Source organism: Crocuta crocuta, unplaced genomic scaffold, assembly GCF_008692635.1.
Source record: "Crocuta crocuta isolate KB4526 unplaced genomic scaffold, BGI_CrCroc_1.0 scaffold260, whole genome shotgun sequence".
In the NCBI taxonomy this organism is placed as follows: Eukaryota; Metazoa; Chordata; class Mammalia; order Carnivora; family Hyaenidae; genus Crocuta; species Crocuta crocuta.
The window spans coordinates 1,363,809-1,389,629 of NW_027527525.1; the positions used below are offsets into that span (position 1 = coordinate 1,363,809).

Below are 25,821 nucleotides of genomic sequence, written 5' to 3' on the forward strand. Positions count from 1 at the left end.
GCTTTGAGCCTCAGTCACGTACCAGACAATTCTCAGGAAACTTGCCAGGAGGGAGATACACAATTAATCCAGAAGTCAGATACTTTGAAGAGAAGTATATATCTTTGGTTTTCTCTGATATCCATGTTCTCATGTTGGAGGTATTAAATTATAATCTTCTTATGTATCTCAGTTAATCAATCAGTCAATAACTAATTCAGTAAATATTTAGTGTGCATGTACCACGAACCAGGAATTGGTTCTACAATATAATCTCTCATGTTGCTCTTAGGGTCATAGAATGCAAGCATTGTCTTATCCAATTCTATTGTTCTTATTTTATTTTATTTTATTTCATCTTATCTTATTTTATCTTATTTTTTTAAAATTAAATTAAATTAAATTTTATTTTATTAAGTAAACTCTACACCACATGTAGGGCTCAAACTCATGACCTCGAGATCAAGGGTTGCATGCTCTGTTGACTGAGCAGGCCAGGAGTCCCCAGTTCATTCTGTTGTTAAACTACGAAACAAGGGCAACAGAGGGGTAACTCACTGGGCAGACCTGGGGCTCCACCCCAGGTCCAAGAAGTCCTAGCATGGAGTTGTGTCCGACCGCTCTCTTGACTAACAAAAAGGAATGGGGGCGCCTGGGTGGCTTAGTCGGTGAAGCGTCCGACTTTCGCTCAGGTCATGATCTCGCAGTTTGTGGGTTTGGGCCCCGCGTCGGGCTCTGTGCTGACAGCTCAGAGCCTGGAGCCTGTTTCAGATTCTGTGTCTCCCTCTCTCTCTGACCCTCCACTGCTCACGCTGTCTCTCTCTCTCCTAGAAATAAATAAAAATATAAAGCAAAATTAAAAAAAAAAAAGGAATGGCTGGCAGATCTCAAAGGTGAGAGCGAATTCACTATGTCAGAGTTGGGGAAAGGAGGTTGGGATGTCATTGACCCAGAAACCAATCTTCCTCCCGGGTCAGAATATAAGACCAGTTCATCTCCCCAGAATTGAGACGGCCCTGGGATGAAAGCAGCACTCATCAAACTTTCCCTTTTGACTGAAGATCAGTCATCTTATCCATATGTTTGTTGTCTGTTTTCCGTATTAGAATATAAACTTCACAGAGATTTGTCTGTCCCTTTTACTTCTATATTAATCACATAAATCAGAGCCTGGTCTTTAGTAGGTATAAATACCTATGGAACAAATGAGTGAATACCAATTTTAAAAAATTCTTTTTTCTTTTTGAGAGATAGAGGGCACAAGTGAGTGAGGGGCGAAGAGAGAGAGGGAGGGAGAGAGAGAGACGTGGGGCTCACTGGGAGTGGGGCTCCAGCTCACCTGATGAAGTACTTGAACTCAGGGACCGTGAGACCATGACCTGAGCTGAAGTCAGATGCTTACATGAGACCATGGTCAGTGACTTATTTCATAAGAAAACTTGACTGTGTCTTCTTGTCCAAAATCCTATCCTTCCAAGCCTGATACTTCAACATTTATTGGCTGGAGCTCTTTCAACTGTAAACAATAGAAACTAATATCAAATGAATCTCATTAAACAAAACAATATACAATACATTTATTTTATTTTATTTTATTCTATTTTATTTTATTTTTTATTTGTGTGTGTGTGAGAGAGAGAGAGACAGACAGACAGAGAGAGAGAGAGAGAGAGAGAGAAAGAGAGAGATGGCTTGGGAGCACAGGAAAGGGGCAGAGGGAGAGAGAAAGAGAATCCTAAGCAGGCTTCACACTCAGCTTGGAACCTGATGTGGGACTTGATCCCACGACTCTGGAATCATGACCTGAGCTGAAATCAAGAGTTGGACACTCAACCAACTGAGCCCCTTGACACCTTTTAAACACATTTTAAAAAACAACAACATTTATTGCTTATCCAACTACATATTTTTGGTTTTTTTGTTTTTGTTTTTGTTTTTGTTTCTTAAGATACAGTTGGATCAAGGAGTCCGGTTGACTCATCAAAACTGACATCTCCTAGATCAGTTGTTTTCTCTGTTGGCTTCATTCTCAAGCAGACTCTCCCCATCTAGCAGTTCTTAGTTACATGAACCAAAACACTGCCTTCTTTTCCTTAAGCCAGTTTGAGTTGGATTCCTGTCACTTTAAATAAGGAAAAGGTCTTGACTAATACTCTCTCACCTATTTGGAGTATGGCATGGGGTAGATAAATGGAATGAATAAAGATATGGGGCCTGAGGAGGAAGAAACTGAGTCTCTCACTGATTGCCTCCCCAGGAAGCTTGAGTTAGCAACTTTTAAAAAAAAAATTCAGGGGCACCTGGGTGGCTCAGTCGGTTAAGCGCCTGATTTCGGGTCAGGTCATGATCTCATGGTTCGTGGGTTCGAGCCCCACACTGGGCTCTGTGCTGACAGCTAGCTCAGAGCCTGGAGCCTGTTTCAGATTCTGTATCTCCCTCTCTCTCTGACCCTCCCTTTCTCACGCTGTCTCTCTCTAGGAAATAAATAAAATATTAAAAAAATAAAAAACATTCATTTATTTTGAGAGAGAGAGAGAGCATGCATGAGGAAGAGAGCAAGCCACAGAGGGCGGAAAGAGTGAGAGAGAGAGAGAGAGAGAGAGAGAGAGAGAATCTCAAGCAGGGTCTGCACTATCAGTGGAAACTCAGATGCAGGGCTCAATCTCATGAACCATGAGATCATGACCTGAGCCAAGATCAAGAGTCGGATGCTTGACCGACTGAGCCACCTGGGCACCCTGGGTTCAGTGACTTTTTAATGAGAGCTCGCCTTCCCTAGGCAGATGGCATTAAACAGTGTAAGTTCACCTGAGTGTTCTTCCTGTGGAAATCAAGATCCTGTGAGAATCAAATGTGTCTTATGTTAAGCCACTGAAATTTCAGGGTTTATTTATTACTGCATGTTATTTGTTACATGTTAAACATTCAGTTTGTTGTAAAGGGGCTGAATTTAGAACATCCCTTTTGTCTGAGGATAACTAGTCATGATGGGTTTGAAAAAGGTAGGTGTTTTCAGCTCCTCTCAAAAGTGGCCCACTGCATTTCCTTAACTCTATGCAATGACGGCTGTGACTGTGATCTCCAGATTTCTCAGGACATCTGGAGCTTCCAGTTCACCATCATCACTCAGCTTTTAGATGCCACTCTTTGTTGTGCAAAGCATCTTGCCATTGACCTGTTGCTGCTTCCAATAGACGTATTGGGGAATTCAATGGTGTCCTTTTTAAATTTTTTTTTTTTTACAGAGCTACTCAAAATTCCACTATGATGCCAAGAAAAGGTGAGACATGTTGCAGAGGTCATTAGTGCGCATGATGTCCGGGGGTCTCCATTGTGTCCCAGCTCCTCTTGTGGGATGGTTAGGACTCATGATTGATTCTGGCCAATGGACTGTGAGAAGCAGTGATCTGTGTGACTTTCAAGCCCAGGCAATTAAAAGCGTTGTGCCCTCCCCTTTTTCTTTCCTGTGGGGGTGATCATGGAATCTTTATCAACATAGGGACACCACAGCATGGAAGAGGCTTGGATCCTGGAGTCACCAAAGAAAGTTGCAAAGAGTTGCTTGACATGTGGTGATCATTGAGTAAGAGTCAAATGTTTCTTGTGTTAAGCCACTGTGATTTGAGGGTTTATTTATTACTGCAGCAAATTTAGCCTATCCTGACTAATAACACATTCCTCCCTCAGTAGACTTGTAGGATGGTTGCTGACTGAGATGTATTTAAACAAGATTGTCTTGTTATATATATTTATCCACCTTGCAGTTTCTGGTGTTTAGGCTTTGCCTTGAAATTACTTTGAAGCAGCAGACTTGGCTTGAATCTCAGCTCTGCTACTGAGTTACTGGTAACCCTGAGCAAGTTGCTTTACATCTCTGAACCTCAGTTCAATAAAAAGTTGAAAATGTGTGCTTTTGGGAGGTCCATCACTTATTGCCTATATAACTTTCAGCAAGCTACTTCTCTTTCCCGGCTTCAATGGCCTCATAGCTAGGAAAGGGGTAATAATGTTCCACATCCATCACAGTTGTCCTAAGGAGTAAAGTGGAAAATGTAAGGGCCCAGTGCAGGTATTTTGTGAACTTTAATCTCTCCCTGTCTTTCTTGTCCATTGAGATCACTTGGTTTTTCCTATTCATTTATGTCTTTTTCCCCCTTTCTGAATCCTTACTCAGATATAGAATATTGCTTCCGTTTTGGAGAAAACATAGACTCTTGTGGTTGCTCTGGTGTCGCTGAGAAAGAATAAACTTTCTAAAATAGCATGGAGCAGATTGGTGTGTGTATTTGTGTTCAAACTATTTATACCCTAGTGTGGAAAGGAGTTGGCAGCTGGAAGTAAAGGGCAAAGTTGAGTCCACACCTGAACAACATACTGAAATACATTGATAAAGACTGGTGGACCTAATCATTTGTCTTGAAGGAAACCGAAACAGTCACACTGATAAACAGACTAATTGAGAACAATTAAAATCTCAGTCACTTATCAGAAGCCAAACAAGAACAACTTTAGTGGGTTTGAAGGTGAGAAGTTACTTAAGCAGAAACTCAAGACAGAATTCCTTGAGAACAAGACCTTTAAAACAAGGTCACACCCTGTACTCCTCTGATGCAGAAGTGGGGCATGTATAAAGTAAAGAGTTTGAGGCAGGGGTTCTCTGTGTGCAGGTGGGGGCGGGGGCAAGAATGACACAAAATGAGAGCCTGAGTGGCTTAGTTGGTTACGAGTCCGACTTCAGCTCAGGTCATAGGTCAGGATCTTGCAGTTTGTGAATTCGAGCCCTATGTCGGTCTCCTTGCTGACACTGTGGAGCCTGCTTGAAGTCCTCTCTCTCTCAAAATAATAAATAAACTTAAAAAAGAAAGAATGACACAAAACAACCCCATATAGGGATAAATTGAGTTTATGTGCAGATTCCTTCTTTTCTTTCCTTTTTCATTACTTCTGTTTGAACTTTGTGGTTTTCTTTGGAGAGATTGGCACCCAGAAGGAAGGGTAGAAAGAACCAATTGACTGTTCTCAAAACAAAACAAAACTCAACAAAGGCTCTTTCTTTCTCAAGGACTATTTTCCCATGGAAAGTAAAAAGTGAGCCCACTTGGAATTACCTGACTGCAAAACAATGCCACTTTTATTAAAGGGAGTTAGTTTTTCACTCACCCAATTTAAATATGGCTCCATAGAACTGCCCAAATCTTCAGAAAGGATATGGTCCTCAGACTAGAGACCACGGCTGAGAAATTTAAGGCTGAAAGAAACATTTTTTTTTTTGAGTGAACCAAAAATAGGGGTTTAGAAGGGAGTCATTCTTCTCAAATTATGTTCATAGCAAGATATGTTGTCAGATACCACTGGAGAGAAATGAGACCTTGTCCAACAGCCTTTTCTCCCGTCTTCTGGAACGGGGTAGTTTCTTTGGTTCTCAGAATATTTTAAACCAGTCCAGCAATTTTTTTAAAGCACATTTAGGTTTGTTTTGTGCAGTGTGTATTTAATAAAACACATTTGTGTTGAATAGAACACATTTGCCAGATTTCCCTCTGAAAAATGTACACATTACCTTTGGACTCATGATGAGTAAGGAAATAACATTGGGGCACTACAGAAAAGAATCCTGTCCCATCTGAGTAAGGAGAGCAAAGGATTTATTTTGTTTCTCTAATTTAAGGTGAGTCTGAGGAGTCTGAAAACTTGTTCCTAGTTTCATATCTCAAGAGTCCCCTGAACATGATCACCCACGAGAGGCACTCCAGGCGTATCCCATAGACCTTCTGGAAAATACAAAGATTTGTGCAGGGAACCTTGAAGCTTGGGTTAACACAACTGCAGGCAGGCTTGTCCCCTCCCTGAAAATTCATAGCTTCTCTGGTTTTCACTCAGAGAGGTCTCTTTGGTGAGAAAGTAGTGTGATAAGTCTTGGTGTGGGTTTTGACTACGGTGTGTAGTAAATAGTATTTTTTCTTAAGACAAAAGAAATGACTAGGATTTGAAGAAACCCAGCTCATTGCTAAGAAGATTCAAATAGACAATAAATTCTTTGGGGACAAAAACTATGTCTTATTCACCTTTCTATCTTCTGTACCAAGCCCAGCAGTGTTCAGTTAATGACGGCTGAAGAAATGGAGGTCAGATACCATCTATCCTAAACGCTGTGTTAGACAGATCCACTCAACATGAAGAGGGCTGCAGACTGCAGGGTAGTTTTTCCTTCTCTGTTGCCTCAAGATGCACACAAAGGATATTTTTATTTTGAAAGAATTTTATCAATCATCCCCATGGGGGAATGGGCAGGAGAAATACTCAGTATGGGTGTTGACACACTTTTGAGACATTTTGCAGCCATGATCTCTGCACATGGGTTTGGATTCCTTCATGCAGAGAATTCGGTCCCACTTGGCTTCTCCCACCCCCGAGGCCAGCCAAGCTGGTTGCTGTATGGTTTGTATTTCTCAAGAGCTCCAGGCTAACACCCATTTATTTGTCTCCTGCCCTGTATGTGGCCTCACATAGCACAATGGAATTCATCTGTAAGTCTCCCGTTTATGCAGAAAATATGGGCTCCTGGTATATACACCAGGGAAAATGTGTGGCAGTGGTGGCACATAGAATGAGACATAGTTTTCAGCCCCATGAGACACTCAGAAACTAAGAGGGAAAAAGACACATGTAGAAACTACTATAATACAAGATGGTAAGTTGCTAGGAAGGGGGTTGGAATCAGCGTGCGGGCTGGCCTGAGGGTGTTGCTGGACCACTCGGGGCCTTGGCAATTCTTTCCTCGTTGTGGTGCTTTTGTGACCGGTGGAGGAATATCACAAAAAAGTGCCAGTGAAAAGACGTGGAGAATGGTATTCAACGTGTAGACGCTGTGTGTCCTAGATCTCTGGAGAACCCTAAGAGCGAGAGTTCATCTGGCTTTAGAACCAGGAGTAACTGCTTTTTCCTGAGAAGTGGCTCATTTTTGCCTTGCCTGGGGCAGGATCAGGGGCTCTTTTCCATCTCAGCTGCTGTTGAGTTTGGGCCCAGCGTTGTAGCTCATGGTAGCAACTGTCAGTAAGTGAAGATGTGCAGAGAGCTACAGACAGATTCTAGAGGCTGTTGTGATTTCTTATCCCTTTAAAAATCTCTGTCTTTCCTCCTGAATGCTATTTAATTTGTGTGTATTTAATTTTAATTAGACTTCTGGTCTAATTTTTAAATTTCCATGGATACTTCTGGTATAAGGCAGAAAAAAAGATAGACATGATGATAATAACAAACTGCCCCCAATCTCAGGAGGAGACAGCAGGAGGTGAGCCTGATGATAGAGGAGGGGGTTTTAGGCAAAATGAACTGCATATAAAAAAGTTGTGAAATGGATGTGGGTCCTGGCTCCATTTAAGTGGTATAAAGGGGATTCATACAACAACACACCTCTTTCTCTTTCACATGGCTGTCTTCTTCTACCCAAGTGCATTCTGGATATTTCTTTTCTTTTTTTAAAAATAATTTTATTGTTTATTTTTGAGAGAGAAGGAAAGACAGAGTATGAGCAGGGGAGGGGCAGAGAGAGAGGGAGACACAGAATCTGAAGGAGGCTCCGGCTCTGAGCTGTCAGCACAGAGCCACGATGGGGGGGCTCAAACCCATGATCATGACCTGAGCCAAAGTTGGATGCTCAAGTGGCTGAGCCACCCAGGCGTCCCTGTGTATTTCTGTTGTGTTCTGTTGGGTTGAGCAAGCAAGACCTGTAGGAGGTAATCATAAAGGAGCTGTGTTGGGCCTTCCATCCCTTCTCATTTAAGTCCACTCTGGGGGCCAGTTAATCTTCCTGGCTCTGGAGGAAAACGTAGACAGGCCACAGTTCTGGTCCTTCTTCATTTTATCAGCAAACAGAGTCTCAGTGGAGGAATGAAGATGTCTCACCCAATACCATTCTAAATGGATTAAGGCTGAGGTTTTTTTCTTTCTTTGGTTTAGGAGTGAGGTCTGCAGGCAGGGATGGGGAAGGGTTGGCTCCTTCTGCCCTTTGCTCGTTTTTCCCTTCCCACCTTGCCGCACATCTCAGGCTTCTGTGCCTCCAACGCAGGGTTCAGGGAAGGAGGGAGAGGAGCGATACTGGCCTGGACACTGCATGGCCGTGTGAGCCCTGTCCTGTGCTCTCAGCCCAAGCTTTCACTTCATCTCTTGCTTTGGCAACCAATTCAACTCCTTATTCTTTGCTTTCTGCCCCAGGGTTTCCTTGTTGTCACTCTACAGGATGCCAGGGAGGCCCTTCGGCCTTTCTGATGCATGGAGAGGGGATGATGACCTCATTGGGCAACAGTTGATCATTGGGGGTGGCAATTGGATTCCCACGTCTCAGAAGGTTGATCCCAAACAGCATCCTATAAAGCCCCTAGAGGGGTGAGACGGAGCCTTAGTCACCCACAGAAAAATGAGTTCAGTATCATGCAGCGTGGGACAGCTTTTCTCCCTGCACTGCTGGACAGTTCCTGGACTCCTCTTCCTGTGTCTAGTGGCCATTGCCCCCAAACAGACTATGTTCATGGAAGCCCTTGTCTTAAACTATGCCCTTTGGAGGAACAGAAATCTAGCAATTAGATACCATTTCAGGATTCTTAGAGGTGTAGAGCTGACTCTTTTGTATGTGCTTTCCTGGGGTTTTTCAGGAATCCTTGTCACTGAGAATGCATCGCCTGTACTTCCTGGACAGGAAAATTGCATCTTTATTTCTATGGATGGATGACTGTCTTCTTCCTTTGCCCTTGGCCATGACCGGCTACATAATTCATGGGTCCCAATGCAAAATAAAAACATTGGGATCCTTGTGCAAAAAACAGTAAGAATTTCAAGATGACTGTAGCATTAAACCAAGTGCAGGGCCCTTTGGGGGGCAAGGCCCTGCATGGCTGTGTGAAGGTGGTTCTGCTTCTGGTCTGTTATATTCACCATGCTTCCAATCTGAGATGACTCCACAGTGGGGCTCGTTCACAGAGAGGCCACATCTGGTCCATGGGAAACCCACATCCTCCGCCACACACTTGCTGACTCTACTGCTTCGGTGAGTCTTTTCCCCTTTAGATTTCTCAGCGTAAATCACATGCAGTGTGCTGAATAAGTTAATCTAACTAGCCTTCAAGATGGCTCTTGATGATCTAGCGTCTTGATGTTGATGCTCTCCCACACAGAATTAGGGCTAACCTGTGTGACCAATAGAATATTGCAGAAGTGACAGTTTGTGACTTCGGATGGCAGGTCATAAAAGGCACAATAGTTTTGGCTTTGATCACTTGATTTTCTCTTTCTGGGGGAATCCAGCTGCCATGCCACTGGGACTCAAGATTCCCTTTGGAGATCATCATAGAAAATAACTGTCCAGAAGCCAGCACCAACTTGCCAGCCATGTGAGGGAGCCACCTTGCAGGGGACCCTCCAGCCCAAGTCCAAACCTTGGATGATGCAAATGACATTTGACTGCAGCGTCTGAGAGTCTAAGCCAGAGTTGGCTGGCCGGGCCACTCCTGAATTCCTCACGCACAGAACCACGGGAAGTCGCCAATCATTAATGTTGTTTGGAACCACTGAGCTTTGGGCTGACAGGACACTCAGCAAAGAATAACTCATATAAAGCAAACCTTTTAGGTGAGGGACTAGCTCTCTTCGTTATCTCTGGGAGAAGGATGGTTGGATTATTTTAGGTCTGGATCAAGAGGGTGACATGAAGCTACCAACTCACTCCAGAAGCAAAAAGCAGTGACTTTCTGGTGGCAGTGATCCTTTTTACGCACTCAATTTTGCATGAGAGCTTTTGACAACTTATATACAGATCTTTGCCCCTTATTTTGATTTTCTTTTGATTCTTGTTCAAAGACCTCATTCTGGATTATGCCTCAACTTCTACTTTTTTTAAAATCTCCAGTTATATTTTCTTTTTTTTTTTTTAAATATTTTTTATGTATTTCTAGGAGAGAGAGAGAGACAGCGTGAGCAGGGGAGGGTCAGAGAGAGAGGGAGATACAGACTCTGAAATTGGCTCCAGGCTCTGAGCTGGCAGTCAGCACAGAGGCCGACGCGGGGCTTGAACCCACGAACCGTGAGATCATGACCTAAGCGAAAGTCGGACGCTTCACCGACTAAGCCACCCAGGCGCCCTCCAGTTATATTTTCTGTACCCAACTTGAAAATCAATGGGACCAATGTCTTGGTTAGGACATTTTCCTCCTTCATATCCCCAAGGATATCATCTCTGTGAATTGGTTTTGAGAAAAATTCTGCATTTCAGAACTTAATTGATTTACTGTAACAATATCCCCACCACGGCCAGATTGAGTAGCCATGGCCTTGGAAAACCAAGAAGTCCCAAACACTAGGAATATTCACTATAAAACAGAAGCCTGGAAACCTGCCCATGTTCTGGGGAAAATCTTTTAGCCAAAGAACTCAAACTACTGTTCAGATTTGCATGAATAAAAAAAAAAATCCCAAAAAAGTTTCAGAGAGAGAGAGAGATAGGAGAGAGCCACTCCTGAAATTCTGACCTAATTCTGCTAATAAGAAATTTTCTACTAAGGACCAGATAATTTATTTAGCACCTAATCACAGACTTATTTCCATACAATGAGGACTTGGGATGGGGCATCGGGGAACTGAAATACCAGATATCACGCCCCCTCTAACAATCTGTGTGACCTGGTGTAACACGCACTCCTTCTCGGTGCCTCAGACTCTTTCTCTGTGTGAATCTGAGAATATCTGTTGACCAGAGATAAAATATCACAGGGCTTTGAAGTGCTGTAAGTGCTTTACCTATTTGAGGTTTCATTATTATTTTGTCTTTTATAGTTAAAACCGTTTTCTGGCAGATGGGGAGAAAAATGGCTTATATGACATTATAAAAGCATTAAAAGTCAAATAAAAAACAAGCCAATGCATGATGACTGTTGAGCTGGTTTCTGTTAATTGAATCATATTTCCCCATCGATTTGCATAAAGAATGATGATTGGTTTCCACGGGGGCAGGGGGCTTGCAACGAAGCAGAATCACACTCAGAAGTGTTGAAAATCTTTGTGCATTTATTCAAAAATGCCAAATAGAGACCGGGAGTACGAATGTCTCATGATAGTAAACATACTGGATTCTTTGGAGACATGTCCATGCATGGGGAACCGCACATTTAAGTGGGGGTGCCTTCAGCTAATCAGGAGTCTCTCTCAACTAGGAAGAAAGTGACATCCTGCTGTCTAGTATGAGAATATAGTTTTTGCAAGGAAGGGAGGTAAATCGATGTGTATAAGTGAGGGTTTGGTTGGTAGTAACAAGCTGCTTTGTCAATTTCAGGGATACGGTTTCGCTAAAAGGAATGAGGGGCATATAGGATTGTTGTAACAGCTGGGGGAGAGGACATCAGGGACACTACCATGGCCAGCCTCAGCCTGAAGCACCCGTAGGGGTTCTCATGAATTCCGCTCCTCAAGAATGTCTGGGAAGCTCCCATCCAAGTTCTCAGATCGTGGCGGGAAAGCCGTGGTTCTCAGGAACCCTCTGGGAGGCTGCTGTGAATCTCTCAGGCTTGGCTGCTACTGTCTCCAAAGCAAAGGGCCCCTCTTCTCCCGTGCCCTTCAGACCCAGCCCACCCTTCTCGTTGGCCAGCTCTCTCTGGAACCACCCGGGGAGGGGGGTTGGGGGAAAGGAGCCCCGGTTCTTTATTGCAATGTGGGGGAGAACATAGAAGGAAGGGGAATGATGTGGGTTCCACAAGAGACCATCTGATACAAGGGAGAAGCCAACTAACCATAGGATACTCCCCAGTGTGCGCTGTTCCCTATGCCAGTACTATACACAGCCTCTCAGCTAACCCAGCAGCAACGTCAGGAAGGAGCTGGCTCTCCTCCTGTCCCTGTGCTTTAAATAAATCACCTTTTTGTACACAAACACAGATAAAGTTTACGTACAGACGCCTAGGATCAAACAACTGGTATTTAGCCATCAGGATTCAAAGGTGGGTCTGTATAAGGGAAAATCCCAAGTTCTTTTGGCATTTTATACATCTAAACTTAGTGGTTCAGACTTTAGCTGTATCAGAAACACCTAGAGGAATCACCCCACCCCCAGAGTTTCTGAGTCAGCAGGTCTGGGGTGCGACCTGAGATTTGTATTTCTAGCAAGTTCCCAGGTGATGCTGATGTTGCTGGTTTAAGGACCATACTTTGGGAACTCCAGAGTAGTGAAGTAAAGCTCTAGAGAGCTTTTCCTTATCTCAGTCTACTGGTGCTCAGAGTCAGGCAGATCCTATAAAATACTAACGTTTTAATTATTTTTACTGCCCTTGCATGTGGTTCCTATCACGTAACATAGATATCCATGCTTGGCTATGTGTGTGAGTGAGTTTGTGCGCATGTGTATTTTAAGCCTATAGCCTTAAAGGTAATCACACAGCTGAATGAACTTGGGTGGGCTCATATTTCTGACTCCTGCCTTATTTGGAAACCAAGAAGGGTAACTGGCACTATGCATATTTTCCTGATTAAGCCAGGATACCAAATTAAACTTTTGAGTTGATGATTTATTTATTATTTCATTGTGAGTTTTTTAAAATCAGCATTTGATAAGTAAATGGCCCAACTCGTACTTTGGCGTTCATGGAAGTAACATTAGTCTTGATGAATTATTTGCTTATTCAGTGAATATGTAATTTAATTCTATAGAAATTGCATGGCAATTTAGCATGCATTAATGAGTGGATACTGTCTCATAGCTTAACGAGCCTGTCATCCTTTTAAAGCAGGGGAAGCATTTAAGGAATTAGCAATCAACTGGGAAGAAGTCTGTTAAAAAATTTAAGGGGCTCAACCAAACTTTTATGAGCCCTCTCAGGCACAGATAGACAAGATTTCAAACACCCAGGTCAGTACCTGAGGGGTAGCTGCTATCTTTCTTTGAAAAGAGTTAGAAAGACCCAAGTGTGGACCCAAGCAATGCCTCCAACTAGGTAGAGGGTGTGGCTGTCACTTGACCTCTGGGGGTCCACATCTGTCAAATGGGGGGTGAGGGTTCTGATTCTTATCTCACAGGATCACAGTCAAGATTAAATGAGTTAATGAATGGATGTAGAGGTTTTGAAATGTAGCTGTCTCAATAAATTATTATGATTTTATATTATAATACTACTATTTACCTTAGCAACAACTTCCCCTCCTTTCTACCTTCCTCTTTTTCCCTATGACCCTTCCTTCCTTCCATCCTTCCTTCTTCCATTCATTTATTAAATGAACATTTTTTTCTTTCTCTTCCTCCTTGTTTTTGCATTTGTTAATTTGTTATAAAGGCTACAATTTGGGAACAGCTAAAGGGAAGGGATGCATAGGGTAAAGTACGGGCTGGTGGTGTGACACTTCCACGTCCTCTGCAGACTTGCCACACTTCCAGAAACTCCACGTGTTCACCAGCTTGGAAGCTCTTCCATGACCACGTCTTTCAGGAATCTGACATCATCCATCTTCTGTCACAGGAGATGCTGCCATTCTGAATCACTTTGCCTTTCCCATCCACACTGCCTTTCTCCCATCTCTATGCACATGGCTTGTCTTCTTGTGTCGAATTTATTCTCAACCTTCAGTATGTAGCTGGAGCATCACCTCCTCTGTGAAGCCCACTGGGATCACTTCTATCTACAGCAGATATAGCAGAGTTCAGGGCTGTTCCCTGAGCCCCCTTCTATCTTGGTGCCTACGCCTTTGTGCTGAAAGTGTCTGTATTCATGTCTGTATTCTCCAAATGCAGAAGCTCATTGAGGGGATGACTGTGATTTTCATACTGGTTATGTTAGTGCCTGATCCAGGGATAAGAAGTGGGTAAAACGTTTTTAAATGCTGCTGCTCGTGCACACACCAGCTACCAGTCTCATGATTTTGCACATTAAGGCTGGGATTAGGGTGAGGGGAGCCAAGGGCATAAGGTGCAAAATCTAAAGAGGTGCTTACTCCCAGGGCTCTCCTGTCGGACAGCTGGAGTTAGAGGATGGATGAAAACATCCATCTACACTTACCGCACCAGATAGATTTATTGGCTTCTTTTAAACTTCAGTTTTAATTCTTTCAGTCACATGTTTCCAAGAGCTCTTGTATTATTAGCATCTTGACATGTGTGAGCAAATGCTCCAGTTTGCTGAATGCCTGTTATGCGCAGAGCACTGTGCTAGCTCTCGCAAATGTAGGGGGCAGGCGCCATGGCCAGCCTTCATCTCCAGCCCCATTTTAGCTGTCACAGAAATCTTGCAGGGATGGGGATGGGGTGCAGGGTACACATAACCAACTGTGTTTAAACGGCTGTAACACGAGGTTATAGAAAGTTAAGTTCTGTAAGAAAGGTGAAGACAAGGTGCTGTGGGGATTCGGAGGTGAAGGACAGACCTGGGGAGGGCGCAGTAGCCGGAGGACAGACAGACCCAGGGAAGGAAATGACAGTTGATTACTCACACTAAAGTCGTCGCTATTTTGGTGCCTCCTCCCATCCCTGGTTGCTGGGGTGGCTGGCTGCTAAGGCTAAGAGCCGTACCTTGTCCGGAGAATTGTCTCTGTCGATAAGAGCCCCTGATGCCTGGGCGCTTACGCTCCCTCCCTGCAGGTGGCTCGCAGTTGAGGCAGATCAGTGCCTTGCCTTAGAGTGATCCAGGTCTGGGGTGCCATTCACAATCTAGGGTTCTCCATGGGACAGGCTGAGGCTAGATTCCAGCTGACGTCACCACCTTCCTCCTCCTCTTCCCCTTGCAGGGTTCACTCAAGAGCATTTCCCCAGCCGGGGGTGCCTGGAAGATTGTGAGGCTCTTGATCTAAGGGTTGTTGAGTGCCATGTTGTGTGTAGAGGTCTCTTTCTTTCTTTCTTTCTTTCTTTCTTTCTCCCTTCCTTCCTTCTTTCTTTCTTTTCTTTTCTTTCTTCCTATAGTTTATTGTCAAGTTGGTTTCCATGTAACACCCAGTGCTCATCCCAGTAAGTGCCCTCCCCCATGCTCATCACCCCCTTCCCCTCTCCCCACCCCCATTAGCCTTCAGTTTGTTACTTTAAAATAAATAAATGAGGGGCGTCTGGGTGGCTCAGTTGGTTAAGCATCCGGCTTCAGCACAGGCCATGGTCTCACAGTCCATGGGTTTGAGCCCGCATCGGACTCTGTGCTGACAGCATAGAGCCTGGAGCCTGCTTTAGATTCTGTGTCTCCCTCTCNTTTCTTTCTTTTCTTTTCTTTCTTCCTATAGTTTATTGTCAAGTTGGTTTCCATGTAACACCCAGTGCTCATCCCAGTAAGTGCCCTCCCCCATGCTCATCACCCCCTTCCCCTCTCCCCACCCCCATTAGCCTTCAGTTTGTTACTTTAAAATAAATAAATGAGGGGCGTCTGGGTGGCTCAGTTGGTTAAGCATCCGGCTTCAGCACAGGCCATGGTCTCACAGTCCATGGGTTTGAGCCCGCATCGGACTCTGTGCTGACAGCATAGAGCCTGGAGCCTGCTTTAGATTCTGTGTCTCCCTCTCTCTCTGCCCCTTCCCTGCTTGCTCTCTGTCTTTCAAAATAAAACAAATACATAAAAAATTAAAAAAAAATGAATACACTTAGAGAGAGAGAGAGCATTTCCCTAGTAAACCACTTAGATTGGAGTCCCCGTCTTGAACTCTGCTTAGGACAAAATAATAATAGGAACAATGTCGGAAGTTTTGCATGTGATCGTTTATTTAATCCTTACAAGACCCTGTGTCATCCCCATGTGGCAGATGAGGAAACTGAGCATCAGAGAGACGAGAGGTGCTTGCCTCTGTTTGCACAGTTGCTAAACCGAGTCGGCCCGGCAGCCTAGCCCTGGTTTCACCACGATGGCCCTCGGTGGCTTCCATCCTTGCACACCTCCAGCCCCCACAGCCGCCGCGAGAGGACTTCTGCTGGTGGGTGCGAGACTCCTGCGGTGCTCCCGGGTTCTGAGTCAGGGACTTTGGTGGGAACGGTTGGGGTGGGAGTCAGGAAGCCTGATTTTAGACCCGGGTCTCTGCCTTAGTGACAGTGTGTTGGCCTCTTCTTGGGCCTCAGGTTTTTCACCTGCAAAATGGGATCAATAGCTGCTTTGTGGTGTTTTCATGGGTGTTTTCGGGGCACATGCATTCATTCCCTACCCTCGTGCAGCATTCAGCAGATGGTCGATTATGCAGGAAGATAATCCGATGGTAGGCACAGAGACGCTGGTCTGAAGTGTCAGCTGGTGGGGGCTTCGGTGAGCAGAGGCATGAGCTCCGGTCTTACAGCAGAAGCAACTTCGAGATCAAGCTTCTTTTGTTCTTTTGTTTACTTTCTTCTCCTGAACATGTAGCCGCCCAGGGCTGGTGTTGAGGTTCTGTCCCGATGCTCCACAGTCCTAAACACGTGGGCTCTCCTGTAGGGTCCAAGAAAGCTGCCTGGGTGCCAGTAGAAGGGGCAGAGAGATGCTCCCCCCCCCCATAAGGACAGTTCCGGGAACACACCCCACTCCCAGTTCTATCCCTTTGAGCATAACTTAGTTTATATACACACCTTCTGCCCGAGAGACTGGAAACTAGGATTTTGTTATAGGAAGAGGGGGAGGGGCAAGTAGCAGATCCCATCTCTGTGAGTACTCTGGGGTTTCGCTCGTGGTCCCAGCTGAGAAATCTTCACGTGCAATCACTGTGTGTTGGTCACGTGTATTAATTACCTTTGTTTATTGTCACATGAGCCATGGGCAACATACCCATTGAACAGATGCACTGGCTCAAGGGCAGAGCTCAGCTTTGACCCCAGGTAGGGCAGCCCTAGGGGCTGCACACATAACCTCTATGCTGTATTGTGGGGTCCAGAGTGATTAAACCCCATTTGAACTCATGGATTTGCTGTGAACTAACACATGGCCTTAGGCAAGCTACTTTGCCTTGCAAGCTTTCAGTGTTCCCATCTGTAAAATGGGGTTGACACACACACTTACCTGAGCATTCGCATGACCAAATGAAATAAATAGCACAGAACAACTCTTTGTCAACCAGAAGGTGCTCTGATATCTTCAAGTGACCGTGGGACTTTTATCCCATCATGAGTGGAGACAGAGAAGCTGGGATCACACGACGGCCACCTTCCAAAAAATGAGGCTGTGTGCCTGAAGTGTCATTTTTTGGGGTGATCCTCAGGCGGCGGGACTCATTCCGCATTATTTCAGTCTCCTGTCCCTGTGGGGTGGACCCATGCCCGGCGGGATTGCTCTGCCTTTCTGTCCCGCTCAGTGGGAATGGCTCAGCAGACAAGAGCACCGACAGAGATGGATGCTTGCTACACACACACACATCTGCTGGGTCTCTGGGGAGGGCGGGATTGGGGGGCAGACTCAAGAGCGCTGTCTCACTAAATCCTGCCACGTGACCGCTGGCCACTTCTAGGAACATCAGAAAAGCCTTTGTTATTCTTTGCTCATCACAGACACAGGACTCAAGTCAACCCTAGACAAAACCGGGTGTGGGTCCGGGGCTCGCCTGCCATGGGGGCTCAAGGACCAGCCATGAGTCAGCGAGCAGGTTTCGGCATGTGTGGCCACAGGTTTCTCGACAGCTGCTGCTGAAGTGGATCTGTGTATGCTGTCTCCCCAAACTGGGTCAATGGGTCAATGGGGCTTGTGTACGCCAGCCGGGCTGCCTGTATTTACACTTAGGGCCAGATCTGGGGCAGGAAAAGATTCGGCCAAAAAAATAAAAAACCACCAAACCTATTTAGACCCTTTCTGTGCTGACGCTGAGGACATGGAGAGGCTGTTCATTATTTATGGACCACACAGTCGCGATGTGCACAGTGACCTTACTTGGGCATGCAGATAAGGAAAGGGTAGGAGAGGAGAACAAAAATGCATTGAATTTTTTATTCCTCCTCCTCAAATGAAAGGTAGGTGCAGCGGTTTTATATTTGTGGAGTCCTAGCTGGCATATTACCCAGACAGCAGGAATTGGAATAGATTGAATCCTCTAATCCATGCTAATGGAGACATGAAAACCACTGTTTATTAAATTATCTTTTTGACATTTTAAATATATTCCATTGCAGCCTTGCAGTGGATGTGCTGAATAGTGATAATATTTAGCGTTTATTCAATGCTTCCTGTAGCTGTGCTGGGCCCTGGCTGAGTGACACCTACGATCTGATTCAGTCGTCACCACAAGAGTGTGAAAAGGCACTTGTTTCAACTCCCATTTTACAGATGAGAAACTTGAGGTATCGACACTCAGTATTTGACAAATACGGACACTCCGTATTTGCTAATGCTCCTTTAGCTAATAAGTAGGAAACTTAGGACTGACGTCGAGCTGTCCTTTGTGAGTTCGCGCACTTGACCACCACACTGTATTGAAGGATGGGGATCCCTGCAGCGGGTGGTGGGAAGTCCCTGTTCCCGCAGTGACAGGAGCTAATCCTGCGTGGGTGCACAGGCATGGGTGCTGAGCACAAGGCTGGGCCCTTTGTTTACATGATCTCACTTTGTATCCTGAATAAATGCTCATGGGTTGATGCATCTCTGAGCATCTCTGGAACCTTCTCTATCAAAGAGAATCTTGAATTTTTAAAATTTACAACTTGAAATCATACGTCAACATTCCTGACATCTAGTCCAGGGAGTACCGATAAACAACGTGGCTCATTCACTTGTTCACATCAACATTTTTGCTTTGAGCACTTAACTGAGCTCTAGATGCTACAGCTTTAACAGCGAACAGGACGGACAGACTTCTCACCTCAGGAAGCTTACAGGAACTATTTGCCAATACTTGACGATATCAGGATTACAGCAACAATCCCATATTAAGTCCCCATTTTATGGGGAGAGATAAACAAGGCAATAACTTCAAGACGGCATGGAAAGGGCCCTGCAGAGGCTGGGGGCCAGTCGAAACTCTGGTAGCCAGTCTGCAGGATGGCCCCCAGCGGCCCTCACATCCTCATATTTTATGCCCTGTGTAGTCAGTTATCTCTCACACCAACAGGGCTGACCTGTGTTGGTTGCTGTTTTAAGGCATTTGTTATGCAACATTGGATAACCGAGACACTCAGGAACCCAGCCTGGGATAGTAAGCCCAGACTAAACCCAGGGTGGGGATAGTAATCATGAAGGGCTTCCTGGAGGAGGTGATAATTGAGCTGGTCTTGAAGGATGAGGAGAAAGGGTGTTGGGTGGTAAGAGCTTTCCAGGCAGAAGGAACAATCTCTTGTAAGTCCTGAATGCTGCTCACTTAGGGATGGGAGACTCAAATGTCCACCACAGCCAGGCAGGTAATGCAGATGAGTGAAGCAGATGCTTTATGCTGCCGCATACTGTGTGTGATGGGTGGGGCCAGGGGACAGCCCAAGTCCCTCAGCTGAGTGCCGCCATGCCGGAATATAGACCCAAATTCGCCGATCTCCCAATGTGTCAAGAGAAGCCAGAAACTGTACTTAAATATGAAATCTCGTTTTCAAAAGGCAGCCAACCCAAACCTGTTAGTGGCCAGGTGTCACGCATCCACACCTCCTTGTTCGGGAACTCCTTATGAGTCTGGGGGACACTTCGCTTCTCTTGAGGGCTGATCATAAGCCTTTGTCCCCTGTCTCCTGCTTCGCCTGAGTCCGGTATGACTGGTGCAATGATTAACCGTGCCAGTGGTTTCCTAGATGGCGGCGAATAACACCCTCGTTGCATTGAGTTCCAGGGGGAGGAGAAGAAGTCAGTATTAATCCGCGTGCAGAATTCCATAGCACTTCCGCAAAGTGGTCTGAGCCTAACACTCTTGTAGCAACAGTGTCGAAGCAACATTGCAGCACACAAGGTAGTGAAACACTGTGGACAGTGTGCCCCATGGGCATCTCTGAAGCACAAAGCCCATAGGTGACTTCAGGGCTGGCTAGGTAGGATGGCTTTGTGAGATGTTGGTATGTAGCCTACAAGGGTCGACACCGTAGAAAGAGGAGCGAGTGAGTTTATCTGGCTCTTACCTTGTGAGGCATGAGGCTGTACATATGGTAGCCCATTTGATACTCACAGCAGCCCTGAGATATTGGTGCCTTCACTGTGCCCATTTTACAGAGGAGTAAACTGAGCCCCAAGGAATATTTTTGGTTTGCCCAAGGTCTTGCAGCCGGTAAGTGGCAGGGCAGGAGTCTCTTCTGGGTCTGTCCAAAGCCCACTTTACTATCTACTCTCCTGTTCCTCCCTGGGATCAAAAAAGAGAGGTCTGTAAAGGTTTTGTTTGAGGGGATCTCAGCAGTGACAGTGTGACTGGAAGGGGGTGGCCCGGGGGACTGGTGAGGCAGAGCTTATAGAGGGAGTGAGGGTTTTTCTTTCTTGGAATGAAGTGCTTTCCTTTCCTCTTGCTGCAGCAGCAAGTCATCCACGTGGCGACACCAGGGATGTGGAACTAGTGAGGAAAGGAATTTCAAGGACAAGCCATATGTGACATCAAGTCACAGGGGTACTGAGCTTGTGCATTATAATCGGTGACTTGGAACTCTCTCCCTGTTGGACCATGTACCTTGCTTTGTTGTGAGAGGTGGTGCCAAGCAGAGGAGATACTTGCTGTAAGTTCTGAAGCCTGAAATGTAGGATTCCTCCAGAATGCATGTTGATTCAGCTGCTAACTCGCTGTATGACCTTGGTGAGTTGTATGACCTGTCTGAGCCTCAGTCTCTTCTTCTGTTACATGGGGACAAGAATATTTAACTCTGTGTCTCTGGTGCTTAGCACAGAGCCTGGGATAGTTGGTACTCCACAACACAACGCCTTGTTGAAGGGATGGATGGATGGATGGATGGATGGATGGATGGATGGTTAGAGAAGACTGCAGAGCAGATGGGATCTGAAGTGCTCCTGGAGGGCTTCAATACGTGGAGAAGAGGAGTAGGGGACGAGCGGTGTTGCAGACCCAGCAGTGAACGGGAGCAACATGGTGGCAAGAGGCTCAGATTTGGGGACAAGGAGAGATGATGTGGCTTCTGTGATGGAATAGCTCCTGTACTGGCCCTGGTATCTTGAAGTGCTTTGCAAGTGTTAATTCAGTCTCCAAACCCCTCGTGGCATGAAGTATTATTTATCCGCCCTCTGTAGGTGCAGAAACTCAGGCGGAAGCAGAGGGGGGACTTGGCCAGGGCAGTGCCTCGGCAAGTGCCGCCTGCCCCGGCTCCAGATGCCACATCCGTAGCCAGAAGTGGGAAAACACGATTAGATTCCTCTGTGTTCCCTCCTCCTACACCCTCATGTACACAGACACAAAACTAGGACCCGAAAAGTGAAAATTGTCATAAATTATATGTCCCAGAATTTCTTTAAGACCCTCCAGTACATTCTCTGATATACACCTCCCTTCATAGAGTTCTGGGACTTGTGGGCAATGTGGTTGGTAAAACTGTCCAGTGGAGTGTTTCCCAGTATAATTCAGATGTGGAAGCTGGGCTTCATGTTTCTCATCTGTGAAACTGGAATCTTTCCTCAGCATGCTGTTGGGAGAATCACATACGTACATGCACTAGCTTCAGGGCCAGACCCTCTGGAGGTGCTTGATAAGGGCTGGTCGCCATCATGGTTTTAAGGGGACCAGCAGAACGCCCACCCTCATCTTCCAAGTAGCTTCTGGACATTTCCACTTGAGTGTCCTCTCTTCACTGTAAGGCATTCCTTTGGCCACTATTTACTGCCCTTAAGCATTGCTAAGCGCTGGGGATGGAGCAGTGCACAAGGCAGTCAAGGACTCTGGGTCCACTCTGGCTCACAGTCCAGTTTAGGAAGCCAGACATTTAGAAAAAAGAACCCCACAATGCAAGGTTCCCACTGAGGTGAGCACCAGGAAAAGGGGATCCATGATGCTCTAAGAGGGTTTAAATAAGGGTTCCCTATGAACCAACAATAGCACTGCTAGGAATTTACCCAAGGGATACAGGGGTGCTGATGCATAGGGGCATGTGTACCCCAATGCTCATAGCAGCACTCTCCACAATAGCCAAAACATGGAAAGAGCCTAAGTGTCCATCATCGGACAAATGGATCAAGAAGATGTGGTTTATCTATACGATGGAATACTGCATGGCAATGAGAAAGAATGAAATCTGGCCATGTGTAGCAACATGGATGGACCCTGAGGGTGTTATGCTGAGCGAAATAAGTCAGGCAGAGGACAGATACCATATGCTTCCACTTATAGGAGGATTAGGAGAAACTTAATGGAGGACCATGGGGGAGAAGAAGGGGAAAAATAGTTGGGAAGAAGGAGAGATGAAAACCATGAGAGACTCTTGAATGCTGAGAACAAACTGAGGACTGATGGGTGTGGGGGGGAGGGGGGAGATGGGCATGGAGGAGGGCACTTGTGGGGACGAGCACTGGGTGTCATATGGAAACCAACTTGACAATAAACTATTTGTAAAAAATAAATAAATAGAAGGGTTTCTCCAATTAAGTGGGGGCAGAGAGGTCTTTTGAAGGAACTGATGCTCTCAACGGGATCTGAAGGGCGATAGGAGATTAGTGGGGGAAGGAGAGAGGGACGAGGGTGCCCCGAGAGGAAACCCAGCATGTGCAGACACACACCAAACTGAAGAGAGGAAAAGCAGTCATCCCACAACCACTACCAAACTGGCAAGGAACAGAGAGAAGGGGAATGAGGTCAGAGGTAGGTCACCGAGATGGCTCGGGACCTGGGATTTCCTTTATTTATTTGCCAGCAGAAATGATTGAACAAGGTGCCAGGCGGTAGGCTCTGCCTATGGCAAGGGAGGGAGCAGAAACGGGTCCCTGTCCTAAGGGAGGTCACAGTGGAATAAGGCACAGAAAGGTTCCGATGTTGGCAATGGAATGAGAAAGAGTGTGACCTAGTTCTTGGGTCTGCCGTAGGAGCACGGCGGAGGGGCATGTGAGCCAGGACGAGCTGTGTTGGCCAAGGCTGACATCACTGAGCTAGCTGGAGTCAGTAATGACCTCTACCTAACTAACGCTCACTGATAGCGCCTTGCCTCGGATCAGCACGTCCAGTTAGAACGTGAACGCATTAACTCATCGGTGAGTCCCAACAGCTCTGCAAAGAGGTCAGACAGGTTTGATCACCCATGTCTTAAAGACAATGAACTTGAAGACAATGAATTTGAAGGCACGAATGATTTGATTTTTGTGGGATGTCATGCCCGCTGTTGATGATACATAAGTCGAGGACTTGGGTTTGGGCTCCGTTCAGTTTGAATGTGTTTCCTGGGAGTGTTTTTCCTGAATCTCCCTGGAATTTCTGTAAGTTCATAGCTAAGGATCAGCTCGGGGCTCACATGCCAGACCCTCAACATGCCTTTGACAGACCTCTCTCTCCAGCTCACCTGTGGCAGATGGTGTTTACCTGTGTCCACGGTCACTCTCTGAAGAATAACAGTGCAGCGCTTCTTTAGAAAGTGCGGGGCCAAATATGAGAGCATGGACCTGGAAACCTGAGAGCGAAAGGGGGTGTGATTCATAATTACACTGGACAACAGGCACACTCAGGGACTGTCCCTGGCAAACTGGAACGTATAGTCACGCTACCTGAGTCAGCCTTCTCACTAATTGGATTTGGAGTCTTCCTTCTGTCTTCTATTTTTTTCCCGAATCATTGAGTTGCTCATTTATTGAACACTCACTTACCAGCCTCCTGTTCCCTACGCTGGATGGCCGGGGATGAAGTGTCCTGGCTCCTTCTCAGAAGCACTTGGTGAACATTGACTCACTCCCCTGGATAAGTGGACACGAAGATTTCATTTGCCATCGTCACGTGTGTTAATGAGTAATCACAGGCAACGTTCCTGGAGGGCAGAGGTCATGCCTTCTGTGTCTTCCACAACACATAGGTCACGTGGGGGTGTTGAGGAGACTGTGCCCACAAACACCACCAGGCAGGGCCTTTCAAAGTGGGAGGGAGCCAGTCCCCCCCTGCACATAGCAGTGCTCAGCTGATGGTCGCCTGGGGCCCCCCCAATTCACAAATGCCTTTTCCTCTTCTCTCTTCCTTTGTTTCTCATACCTTGAAACAGTCTCCACATGGTAATTAATTTTTTTGTGGACATTGGTTTTTATTTAATTATTTATTTTTATTTTTGAGACAGAGAGACAGAGCACGAGTGGGGGAGGGGCAGAGAGAGAGGCTCTGAGCTGTCAACACAGAGCCTGATGCGGGGGTTGAACTCACGAACTGTGAGATCATGACCTGAGTGGAAGTTGGACGCTTAACCGACTGAGCCACCCAGGAGCCCCTGTGGACATTGGTTTAATGCTTATCAGACCAGAAGGTAGGGACTTGTCCCCACTGCCCAGCAGAGGTAAGTGGCTCATGGAAACTTCTACTATAGATTTGCTTGCTGACTAGTTACCTTCAGGTGGGAGGCACAGACAACCTTTGATGTGAACCCTGGAGGACCGAACTTTCTGGGAGAATAATGGGGTGAAGGTAGGCCCGGAGAGGGGCTCACAGGTCTGGGCTGAGGGACAGAAGGGACTCACTTGAGTGGGTTATCCCCAAGCACAGTCTGGCCAAGGAGATGGAACGAGATGCCACTTGTCCTAAAAGCCCCCTCACGTGCCGCAGGTAGCGTGGTGACTCTGGGGTTGCCCATCCTCTATGCCATCTGCCCCGTCCAGCAGTGGGTTTGGTCTGATATGCCGCTGAGGCAGAGAGATGGAGTAAAGAGTAGGGCTTCCTGTCTGGACGGAACAGAGGCCCCGTTTCCAGGATTCCAGACGTTCCGGTGGAAAGCGCCAGGCTGCTGTCAGGAGGCATACAGAGCTCAACCACGCTAGCGGAGAACCCAGGAGGCAGGTGCCCTCCTTATTCCTCCCTTTACAGGTGAAGAAACTGACGTCTCCAACAGATAACGGGGTCACCCGAGGTTTCACGGCTAGTGAGTGAGGAGTCGGGGTGTGACGCCAGCCTGCCTGAACCTACAGCATGTGCGCCACTGAGCCCCGCTGGGAAGACCCTGACCTCTTTAAGCTGGGACTCCCCTTGCCAAGATCCTGGGGCCCCTCATCCTGGGGCCGCTGCATCCCAGGCTTGTGTCTGGTGTGGTGCTTTGCACGGACCGCGTCCACGTCAGTCATCTTAACCCTAGCTGGTCTTCAATAAATATTTGTTCATTGAATAGCAACGAGCCAGGCTTATGGTATACTTAGCAGGTGCTAGGGACTCTTTTAAGAGCACTGCATGTATTAACCCCTCTATCCCTCACTGGCATGCTGTAACAGTGTAATTATTATCTCTGTTTTACAGAAGAAGAAACACAGGTCTAAGGAGGTTAAGTGACTTGTCAAAGATCATCTGGCTGGGGAGTGGAAGTCCTGGAAGGGAGGAACCCCAGGTCTTCCCAGCTCTGTAATCCCGTGGCTTTGCTTTCTAAGGTTTTATTTACTTATTTGGTCATGCTCTTTTCTGCTAGGGTAAAGGGACTCTAGACCGGGGTGGAGATATCAACAGATGGCCAAGGTGATCTCAAAACAGGGTCATTGTTACATCCCAGGGGTGAAGGGGCGGCCTGGATGCCCTTTCTTGGATTTGAAAAACACCCGGCTACCTGGTCCTTGAAAGGATTCAGAATGTATCTGTGTTTTGCTGTTGCTGACTCAGGCAATTAGGACAGCAGACTCTGGGGACTCCCAAAGCTTGCTTGTGTCTGCACGTATCTATGGGAACAAGCGCAGTAAAATCTTTCAGAAGGCCAGGCTTGCAGAGAGCCCACTGTAAACAGAATATTCTAGGTGTTTTTTTTTTTTTTTTTTTTTTTTTAATTTTGAGAGAGAGCAAACAAGCAGGGGAGAACTGGAGAGAATGAGAGAGAGAGAATCTCAAGCAGGCTCTGCA

At 46.2% G+C, this 25,821-nt stretch overlaps 1 long non-coding RNA gene across 7 annotated transcripts in view; it reads left to right on the forward strand.

Annotated features, from left to right (window-relative positions):
- Window positions 1–25,821, forward strand: part of LOC144231622 (uncharacterized) — a 438,506-nt gene that overhangs the window by 15,721 nt on the left and 396,964 nt on the right. The gene's annotated exons all lie outside the window — the stretch shown is intronic.